Source organism: Nothoprocta perdicaria, unplaced genomic scaffold (genome assembly GCF_003342845.1).
Source record: "Nothoprocta perdicaria isolate Ctin4 unplaced genomic scaffold, notPer1 scaffold_85, whole genome shotgun sequence".
Classification (NCBI taxonomy): Eukaryota; Metazoa; Chordata; class Aves; order Tinamiformes; family Tinamidae; genus Nothoprocta; species Nothoprocta perdicaria.
Window position 1 is genome coordinate 2,139,008 of NW_020456143.1, and position 10,633 is coordinate 2,149,640.

The window sequence follows — 10,633 nt, forward strand, 5'->3', positions numbered from 1 at the left end:
AGAAAGAAAGAAAGAAAGAAAGAAAGAAAGAAAGAAAGAAAGAAAGAAAGAAAGAAAGAAAGAAAGAAAGAAAGAAAGAAAGAAAGAAAGAAAGAGCTTCTCAGGTGAACAGAAAATAGTCTGGGTAATGTCAGAACCTTTCAAGATGTTTTGAGACTGTTAAGCAACAAACTACTTAAAATACCATAACGTTTGAGAAAATTCCTTTCTGAAAGCTGACCAAGTGAGAATGGAGAATGTTGAYTTTTTTTTTTCTCGTTCATCTCTTAATACCTCCGACTTTTGAATCTAACATTTTAACACGGAATTCCAATGTCTAATCAGTGTCTTTATAATTAACATATCATCAACAATTGCTGATCAAAGTAAGAACTTTGTTGACAAGTGTATTAGAAAGCATATTGGAGTTCTGCTAATAAAATCCTTCTTCCGGTAATTATATTCCATTTTCAAGGGTAGGAGTATCAAAGTTTGCTTTTATCATAAAGAAATCTATACACTTCAAAAAAGTGAGATTTTTTAGAAAGAATCTATAAGATGAGGTGCTAAATTTGTTAAGGATAGCAGAAGAATTGTTTTTAAAAATGGCTATTTCAATTTCAGATTTGAATTTGTTATTGGACAACTAAGTTCTTACTGACTTTTGATGACAAACATGGGTTAGGTTCCATATTGAAGGAATTGCATATCCAATTTCAAACAGTGCTAGACTGAGCATAACCTCAGCATTAACTGAGCAGGATCCTCCCTAGAAAGAAGGATCCAAAAAAAGATRTGCTTTTACAGACCAAAATACTTTGACATCACTGAAAACCCAACAGAAAAATTCAGTCTGAAATTAAACTTTTTTTTTTTTTTCCAGCCTCCTCTGACTTTTAATTACTTAACACATCTGCTGAGCAGATGATAAAAAACTACACTGAATACTTATGAAGGTGCAATAGGGTATGAAGCTTGCCTACCAATCCAGTTGCATATGCAGAATTGCAAAATAGAATAAAGAGTACTTAAGTTTTTGGTGCTTCAAGGACAGATTTATGAAGGAACATACATTTGACTTCCTTCAAAAAAAAAGGTCTTTTTATGTTTGAAAGACATGTATGAAACACTTGTGTTTATTTGTCTAACAAGTCTTCAAAATCCTGGAGATTCATAAAGTGCAAATAGACTTTGGGGCAGTCCTAGCTGCAGGTAAATCATTTCATTTTCTAAAACAGCTGGCTTAGATGGATGATGTCCAGCTTTTCTTCCAGGGGTACAAACCAGTGACCTCATATTTTCAATTTCAGACATAGCTATCAACACTCCTCCTGTTAAATTTTGTTTTTGCAAAGCGGGATCCGCTCCTCTGCTTTGATCACATAGCCAGCCCTTGGAAGAACTGTCTGCTCGCATTATTAAATGAGCAGATGAGTAAAATTCAGCTCGGATTTACATCCTTCCCTCCTCTGATAGCTCTTATTTCTTCTAATCCGCAAGGGGGGATTTGGATGAATTTCAGTTAAGGGTTGAAACACCCAAACACCRTTAAACAGTCGGGGTAGCTCATATGCCCACATACACAGCTCTGCTAAGTTGCTTTAATCACAGCATACACAAGACGAGACTTTTTCTTAACCTGTGACCTTCCTTCCACAGAATTCAGTGCCAAATACAGCAAGTGATGCTCAATTTTTGCTCTTAATTTACTCTAGTGAAAATCAAAGGGATTATAACATGAGTAACAGAATCATACCACTGTGATTCCACAGTATGTGGAATATATTTAGTTGCCATTACATAAAATTGAAATTCKAATTAGTTAAATTAACATTATTTATCCAGTGTTTCCAGTAGCACCTACACAGTGTTATGTCAGGTTCTGCACAAACAAAAAGGAAGTCCTAATTCCTCCTTCCAGCATTCATGTCATAACCTRAATTATTAATCAAACAGCAATGAAGTCCTCACTGCTGTTTTTCATATTGGTGATTTTTTTTCAAGGGTAACACTGCTCCACTAATCAAAATTTTAAATTTACTTTGAGCTACACAAACCAAACTAGTCCTTTTTTTAGCGTTTATGTAATTAAAACATACCCAAATGCGGAACAAAAAAAAAAAAAAAAAAAAACAGATCTGATATGGAAAACGAACCTTAAAGTAATGTCTACCTTCACATTCTGGACTGGCATATTTGAAAAGGGATGGCAGGTACATGTTTCAATCTCAAATTTCATGACATACCTACATATTTTGAACCATACTTCTGACAATATTAGGAAATTATRATATAAAACACTTTAGTTAACTTTCAGTTCTCACCAAACTTGTCTTAGTCTGCTTCACTTCTTAATGTAATGCACAGTTTAGATGGTTTGGGGATGTTCATGGTTTCAAGGGGCAAAAAAAGTAAGATTATGGGAGAAAAAAAAAAGAAAAGAAAAAAATACATTGAGAAGAATAGACACCTTGAGAAGGATGACCACGTTGTCTGATGTGAAATGCAATCAAGCAAAATAGCCCCTGTCATTGCTCCTCCCAGCCATACCCTCCTCCTCTCTCCTTGTCTCCCCTCCTCCAAGCATTCCGGCTGGTCCCAGGCAAGTCAAAGTATTTGCAAGCAGCATCATTTCACACTGACTGACTCTACGTTCTGTAAGAGCATTTCAAACTCTAATTACTTCTAGACACCTATTGCTTTGGAATAATGCATACATCCTTGATCTTTCAAAAGAACATCAGCAAAAACTGGCAGTGATTTGTAGAAATGAGGGAAAATGAGTGGATTATCAGCACTCAGGTAGCATCTGCCGTCTGGATGGGCTTAATGCGTGACAAGATTTGGGCAGGAGGTTGTGGTAGTTGACCTCAGAGCACAGGTTCATTTGCTTAAAGACATGTCACTGTAAATGCAGTGTGATTTGCTGGCATACCACRCCGTCTGGTGTGCTAGGCTCTGCTCAGAGCGACCTCAGAAAGGAGTTCAAAGATAATTAAAAGTATCTTTAAGATGTTTTGACTTCAAGCACGTGTGAGGTCTCAGCCAATCCAAAACAACCCTGCTCGTTGCAGGTGCCTTTTGGATGCTGTGTCACTTGAAATAGCTGGAGGATGGCAGTGCATCCGGCCACATCTTCCCCCCCATTCTGCAGCAAGTTTCATTAAGACAGATGCGACATACACCCAAGATAATCAAAAAAGTGAAAATATTGTTCCCATCCTCCACAACAACAACAAAAAAAGTTATAGTCTATTCAACAAAATTAGCTGAAAAAAGAAAACAAAAGAAAAAGAAATCTAGCATAACCTACAAAGTTTCAGCTTAGTCTGCTCCTACTTGGTATTTTTTTGATTCTTCTGCTCTTTAATAGTGCAAAGGAGTTAAAATCCACACCCCATTTTCCTAGGTGTCTTGTAAAACTGAATAAATGATTCATTGTATCAACACATTAGCATCATTATCTTTGGTATRAGCATCAGGAATAAAATTAAGCCAAATTTTGCAAATTTTGCATCAGTAAAGAAAAATGATGCAAGTTTTCTGCTTCTGAAGAAAACTTCAGTGAAATAAAAATAAGGAGACCTCACTGATCTTTTTTTTCTCCTCCATTTCAAACCTATCCCTTTCTTGTTCAGACCAAGATCACAGATTAAATTCATTTTACCTACTTAAGATCCCTGCCAGAACAAGAGCCTTTAGGAGAAGTGCTGTGAACTGAAGATTTAATGTGACCAAAGCACTGAAACAGAAAGTAGGCTTAACCTCCTTTTCTTATTACTTAAAATGAGAATTACCCAAAAGTAACAATTTCTGACAGTGTTCAGAGAATTAAAATTTTCTTCACTGTTTCACAAAGTGCATTTCTTTGTGCTTKGGGTGACTTAAAACAGGAATATTTTCACCTAAATTCAAGATCATTCTCTACTGGTGACAATGAACTTAATGAATTGCTTGACTAAGTTATGTAGAGTTTGGTTTAGGTAAAGGACACACTAAAAAATGCTTCARATAGAGGAGGAAAAGGCAGGGCACTTTCCACTTAGCCATTCAGATCCAATGATATTACTCATTCATAGCAGCTCCAGTAGTTATTCCATTAGTTTCCCTCCAAAAGAACATTCCTTTGCGTCCAATATGCAATTGTACATGTATGTCAACTGCTGCACAGGCTTCCAAATGCCCACAGGGATCCAAGACACCATGAGTCACTGTTGACTGATGAGGACTATTTCACAAAGGCCTCTACTACAATTTAAAGAAAAACTCATATTTTTCCTTGATGGTCACAAACTAACATAGTTAGTGGTATACTCTAGAGATTTTTTTTTAATTCACTTAAACTTGAACAAGCCACTGATTCAGTGTTTCCAAACTAAAGTAATACTGGGTGGATCCAACTTCTAAGGAGCGAGTTTTCAGCTAGTGGAAACTGGTATAGCCCTCTTGCTTTCAGTAGACCTAAATTAATTTACAGCAGATGCGGATACAACTTGAAATTAGGTGAAGTTAGTGTCTCTTCAAAACTCTGCATTATCTGGCAGGATTTTGATTAAATCCAGAATAAAGCAGCATCATATAACAACATTTCTACAAATGTAGAATATGCTAGGACGACATTACAAAGTAGTATCGTGACATTCTCTGGTAGACTGGGGAAATGACTCCCTGACCTGATGATCAGGAAGTTTCCTATTGACTGACAGACGTGGAGAGAACTTCAAGAATAAAGTGGCTCACTGCTCCATCAGTGAATCCTGTAGCTCCAGGGAGCATTACCAGTCTGTATAACCAGTGCATTAAATATTTCTGAGATTATGTGCATCAGTTTGCCCACGTATTGTRAACATTTCTCTTTCCTCTGCTGTCAAATAATTATTCAAGAAAAAGAAAACATTTTGCTTTGCTTTTTTTTTTTCCCTTAAACAAAAGTAATTCCAGCAGCAGCTGACATATTACTTCTACTATAATGACAAACACTTGCATTTATGTCCTAGCCAGTCTAATTACRAAATGCATCAGGGTAGATGTGTTTTGTTTTTGTAGCCACTAATACTAATTTGACCTACTGGGGAAACAATTTCAAAATGTCAACATTTGCATGCCCGAACCCTGCTATGAACTAGAAGGAGTTGTGTGTGGAGGTCCTGCCTCAAGCTGTGACACACTACTTACCTCCTCAGAGGGAGTTAACACACTAATTTGAACAAATAAAATTAAACCAGCCATCTCTCCACAGTGGTCAGAGGAAAATCACCCTGCTCATATTGGTTGATGGCAGTTTAAGTGGGATATTACTTAATTAAACTGTGCTATGACAGCTAATAAGACAGTTAAATAAGAAGCATATAAACACCCCACAGTACAGCAGATCTTCAAGCTTGGGCATAAATATAAGCATGGTACCCAGTTCCCTAAAAGAAGGTTACTGTTGCCCCTTTTAAAAGCTTTGAGATTTAAGGCAATAATTTATACTTTTGCTGCATATGCTAGTTTCTGCAGATGTACTTACCAGAATGTACTCCCGAGATTCAGATGCTAACAAATTCAAAAAGAAATCTGGTAGAAAGGCCCCAAAGTTGAGGAACCTTGCATCTGCTCCACCGCTGAGTTCAACTAGTTCATGACCCCGGAGGTCTAATCCAAAACCAAGTGAAGGCAGTGGGATTCTACTGATTGTGCTGAAAACTGTATCAAGCCAATAGATTAAGGATATGGTTCCTGCAGGACCTATGTTTTCAGGAACTTCCTCCAAAACATTTACCCTTATAACCCCAAAAACWTTTCTTTTAATGTAATTTAAGCTAAAATGAATGCTCTTGACAGATGTCACCAGGTGACACTTGTACAAAGAATCACAGAAAGGTCGAGGTTGGAAGGGACCTCTAGAGATCACCTAGCCCAACCCCCCTGCTCAAGCAGGGACACCTAGAGCACACGTGGTGCTCCAAATATTTCTCTTATCTTCTGATTTAATGCTCAATCTGACACACTTTGCAATGGTCTCTGTAAGGGAAATACTATTAGYAGCAGGAGTTTTTTAGTTTGTCTTAGTTTGCAACTGATACAAGTCGAGGGTCATCTTTGAGAAGAAGAATTTTGTGTTGGCTGAAAATTTCAAKAAGATATTAATGCCCTACTAATGTTATTTTAGAATTCTGTTCCAGAGTAACACTAAAATAATGGATGCTATCCAATATATCTGACTTGGGCCTAAATCTTAGTTAAGCGATGAGGCAGTTTGCCTAAAGTAAATGTTACATGATTCAGTGGAAGTTGCAAGGTTCCCCTGAGGTTCCTCACAAAGAGATCAAGTCTTCCTGMCTAAATTTAAGATTCTAAATTATGATAAACAAATCATATTTATTTCTATTAAGAAGATAACAGCATTAAAGTGAATTGAATCATTTTAATTGTAGGTATTCATTAATTGTCCCTACTTACAGAATATGCTTTTTTACCTTCTTTAATGCACAGAATGGATGGAACATGAAATTATTATTCTCTTTTTCAGCTTGTTCAGTATGTGCCCTATTGACTACACAGCAGTCAAATGGCTCTGACTGAATCATAAACTTTATTATATTTTTTAAAACATTCCTGCGAAATGAAGGAGAGGGTATTACTGCTTCTACTATGTAAACACAAAGTGAGTGAAATGAAAGTACCCTAGAATACCAGGYATTCAGTTTGATTCAACAAGCCTTCATCTTTGAAAATGCTTAGTATTGTGGGCTACATGTTTTCAAAACACAAACCCACAAAAAGGCTTCTGCAAACCTCCAGGGCAGGTAGTCAGGGAGCTAGGAAAAGGAGTAACTCTCAGTCCATGACTATCCAGATTATCACATAAGAATGAGAGAAAAAGAGAATAGTTTAGGTCTCTTAGACCTATCTCAGATGCCTTAACCTTTTGTTCCTTTGCTTCACTCATCACACCAACACTAGATTTTGCAGTAAATGAATGAGGTATGCTTTACATAGCACAACATTTTGATTCCTTCTCTGTTCCATCCTGTGCAGGGAATCAGGAGTCCCAGAGGAATAACTGCTTAAAATTGTATGAGATTGATGCAGCTCCTACATGAAATAAGCTTTTGAATCTTACAGACACATGAAGAGCAGAAGGCTCCCTTCTGGAATGAGATCCAGTGGAGATTGTGGTCCAGACTTCATGCTACATACTCTCATCCAGAAATCACCATGTTGGCCAAAAAAAAAAAAAAAAAAAARAAAAAAGAAACATCATGAAGCAGAATACAGCATATAAACTTTCTGTCCTAACTGTTCAGGGCTATAAGAAATTGAAACCATTTACTTATCATGGGAAATAGCAGGCATGCTTAATTAGTGTTCAAATAATAAGACACTTACTAGTGTCATTACTTAGTATGCCTTTACATGTAYATAAAAATATCAGTTATGCTTTGAATAATATTTGATAGCCATAGAAGTATGAAGAAGTGAATGACTTCTTCCAGTCTTGAGTACTTAGCATATGCTCAACTCCTGCTGAAGCCAAGGGTATTGAATTCCTGTTTCAGATTATATACACTAAAACGTCCCCATAAATCAGGAACATATAGTGTTTTGCAGGTAAGAGGGCTAAGTTATATTTATGAAGCACAAGTGAAACAAAATGGACAACTAGAGTTTCTTCACATGAGAAACCTCCATATCTGCATGTACATCCTAATTCCTCTATAATCCTGAGTGGTTTACCTCTTAAAATAAACAGACTCTACCTTATGTCCTTACTGGATTACTGTGAGTAAGATGTTTACATAAAGGATATAGCTAAGTATTCACTGAACGTAAGAGTGCAATTCATTCCCAAGCATTAGAGGCCATTATATTTTGGTGGCTATATCTGAATAAGCCACCATTTAAATAAGCCAGCAATTACTACCTAATGTTGATACTCTCTGTCCAATCCTTGCCCTCCGGAGTTTGATTCATTGAATCTAAACTACCACTACTCATAGAGCATAAATACATAGATGACCATTTTGTATAAGAGATGGTAACCATAATTTATTATCTAGGTGTATTAGACCCCAATTTAGTAAACTATTACTTATGCAGATAATAATAATAATAATTACACTGAATTTAATCCTTCATGCAAAGATCTAACCTCATTCTAATACAGAATAGGACTTGAGTCTCACTCTCAATCATTTCCTCTGGCAGTATAGAAGCATTTCCAAATGGAAATAAACATATTAATAATCCCTTGTGCTCTTCCAGTTGTGCTCTTGCAGTGGAAAAATATAATAAATATAAYAAGATGAAATAATAATAATAGTAATAGTAATAGACTGCTAAAGGTGATTTAAATGATGTCTTCAATTACTTGTAATTAGAGAGAAGTGAGAATGAGATCTTTATCACTGGTGTACAGTGGAAGGACAGGAGGTAACATGCACAAACTGCAACAGAGGAAATACTGAAAGGGGTATAAGGAAAATAAATCTTGACAGAGAGAATGGTCAGACAGTGGTACAAGATGTCAGAGAAGCTATAGACTATCCATCCATAGGAGTTCGCAAAATTTACTGCAAAAGACACYGAACAGAGTTAGGCCCTCATCTAACTCTGAGGACAGCCTTGACATAAGCAGGGAGGTTGGAATGGTCATTTCCAAATAATATTTTTTGTTTGTTTGTTTGTTTTTCCAAGATTCAAATATATTGATTTAACTTTGACAAATTTGCACCAAGAATAATACTCCAGTACAGGCATATTCCTCCTAGAGAAAAAAAAAAAAATGAAAACTCATTGATCTCTCAAAGTTGATTTTGAGCTTTTCCTGAGCTTTTCTTCACAACAAGCAAAAGCATAAAATTATCACATTGAGACCAGAAGAAATGTGACATGATAAAGCAAGTCAAAAAATACGATAGCGATAAAGAATAGTTAGCACTGTTTCTACATTAGTGGGCAAATGAGGATTTGTATTCTTTTTTGAAAAAGACTGGATAGAAATATTAAATGTTGCATTGCAGTATATATGTGTCAGACACAGGGAGTCAGATATATTTCAGGCCAAACTCTCAACTAGCAAGAGTATATTGCAATAAACCTGTGTAGAAATTCAGCTACTTATCATATTTTCATTCAATATCTTCTCATTTATTCTCAGCCATAACTTCCCTTTAAAAACAACATTTACAAGTCATACAAACATAAGCAGGTGATAATTGCTCTATATTAGTATCTTCTACATATAGTGCCTTATTCCTTTCATCTGATTTTTGTCTTCAGGTGAAAGAAATACATCACTGTGACTCATTATTAATAATAATTACCTTTACTACATTACCATACAGTTCACTCAGCATAAATTACTACTGAGAACTGCATTATGAGATGTATTATATCTCTATTAAAAAGGCACTTTTAAAAATTTTCATTGGATGAGGTGGCAATTATTACTCAAAGGAGACAGAGGTAACCACCATGCTAGTGATGATTAAGTTACAGTCTCAGCATGCAGAACAAATTTTGGTCCTACTGACTCCAGCATGCCCAAGATCCCACTCTAGCATCTGTGCTGCATGCATAAAGATCACAGTGGGACTTAGAATTTAAGGAACCAGAACTAGTGGATTAATAGTCTGTTTTGTACAAGGGTAGTTAGGAAGACACAGCAAAGGCRCTTGTTAGTACTGAGTTCAGAATGCAAAAACAAACAATAAATGTTGTACTAACACTGTAATGCAGYATAGCTGTTTAAGAAACAAGGCAATGTTGATATGGAGACAAAAGAACTGCAACATTAAGGACAACTCATTTTCCTTTTATGGCTCATTGCTGCCTGGCTGAACATTGCGTCTAACTTTGTGTTTTCAGAACGCGCTGGATTTAGGAAAACTCTTTTGTTCCACTTGCAGCCCACATGCTGACGCMGCATCTCCTCTCCTGTTGTTCCACCTCCTAACTATTAGCTGCTACATTTGATGAGCTAAAAGATAAAAGCGCACAAATTCCAGTTACTTTAGAGATAGCAAAAGAGAAATTACTGAGCAAAAGAARGGCTAAAGATGGGCTGTTTCTGCAGGGTGCGAGACCCACAAGTGCGAGTTCAGATCTGCTAAGTCGGAGCTCTTTGCTGGGGCTCTGTTGTGCACCAAATGATCTCACCCCTCCGAACTCCCACACACTGACATACGGGGAAGAGCAGGCTTAACCAGTCTTCAATTCTTATACCAGTTTAGACTCCAAGTAGATTGTGGCATTAGGAAAGAAGAAACTCTTTGGGATCTATGTCYTGAAGAAACAGATTTATTCAAGGTTAATAAATTCCTCTACTGACTTTTTTCATGGATGCTGTAGTGCTAGTGAAGAGTGAACAGTGACCTCACAAYGAAGAGCTGGATGCTAAAAGGTCTTTCAAAGTCCTTCACCATCTGTTAGGCTATAGTGCTGGGTTGAAAGGAGCAGCTCCCATATAATTATTGCCCTGAAAATTTTTGAGAGACAAATGCACCTCAAAGTTTGAGCCCCTAGAGCCCCATACTTTTAACCTGCCTTTTTTTTTGCCTACTTGAGAGATAACCGAGTTGTATTTCATCAGTTCTACAGTGACATGACTTATATAAAGAGTCTGGGGAAGCTCCAGAAAAGTCCCGCTCTTTCCAAATAATTTGAA

The 10,633-nt window shown here is 36.6% G+C and overlaps 1 protein-coding gene across 1 annotated transcript in view; it reads right to left on the reverse strand.

Moving 5' to 3' along the window:
• The window catches only part of SEMA3A (semaphorin 3A), a 130,269-nt gene extending 124,740 nt beyond the window's left edge, over positions 1-5,529 (reverse strand). Inside the window, exon 1 of the mRNA XM_026052207.1 lies at positions 5,492-5,529. The gene's annotated coding sequence lies outside the window, so the exon portion shown is untranslated. The remainder of the gene's footprint in view (positions 1-5,491) is intronic.
• Between the last annotated feature and the right edge of the window lie 5,104 nt (positions 5,530-10,633).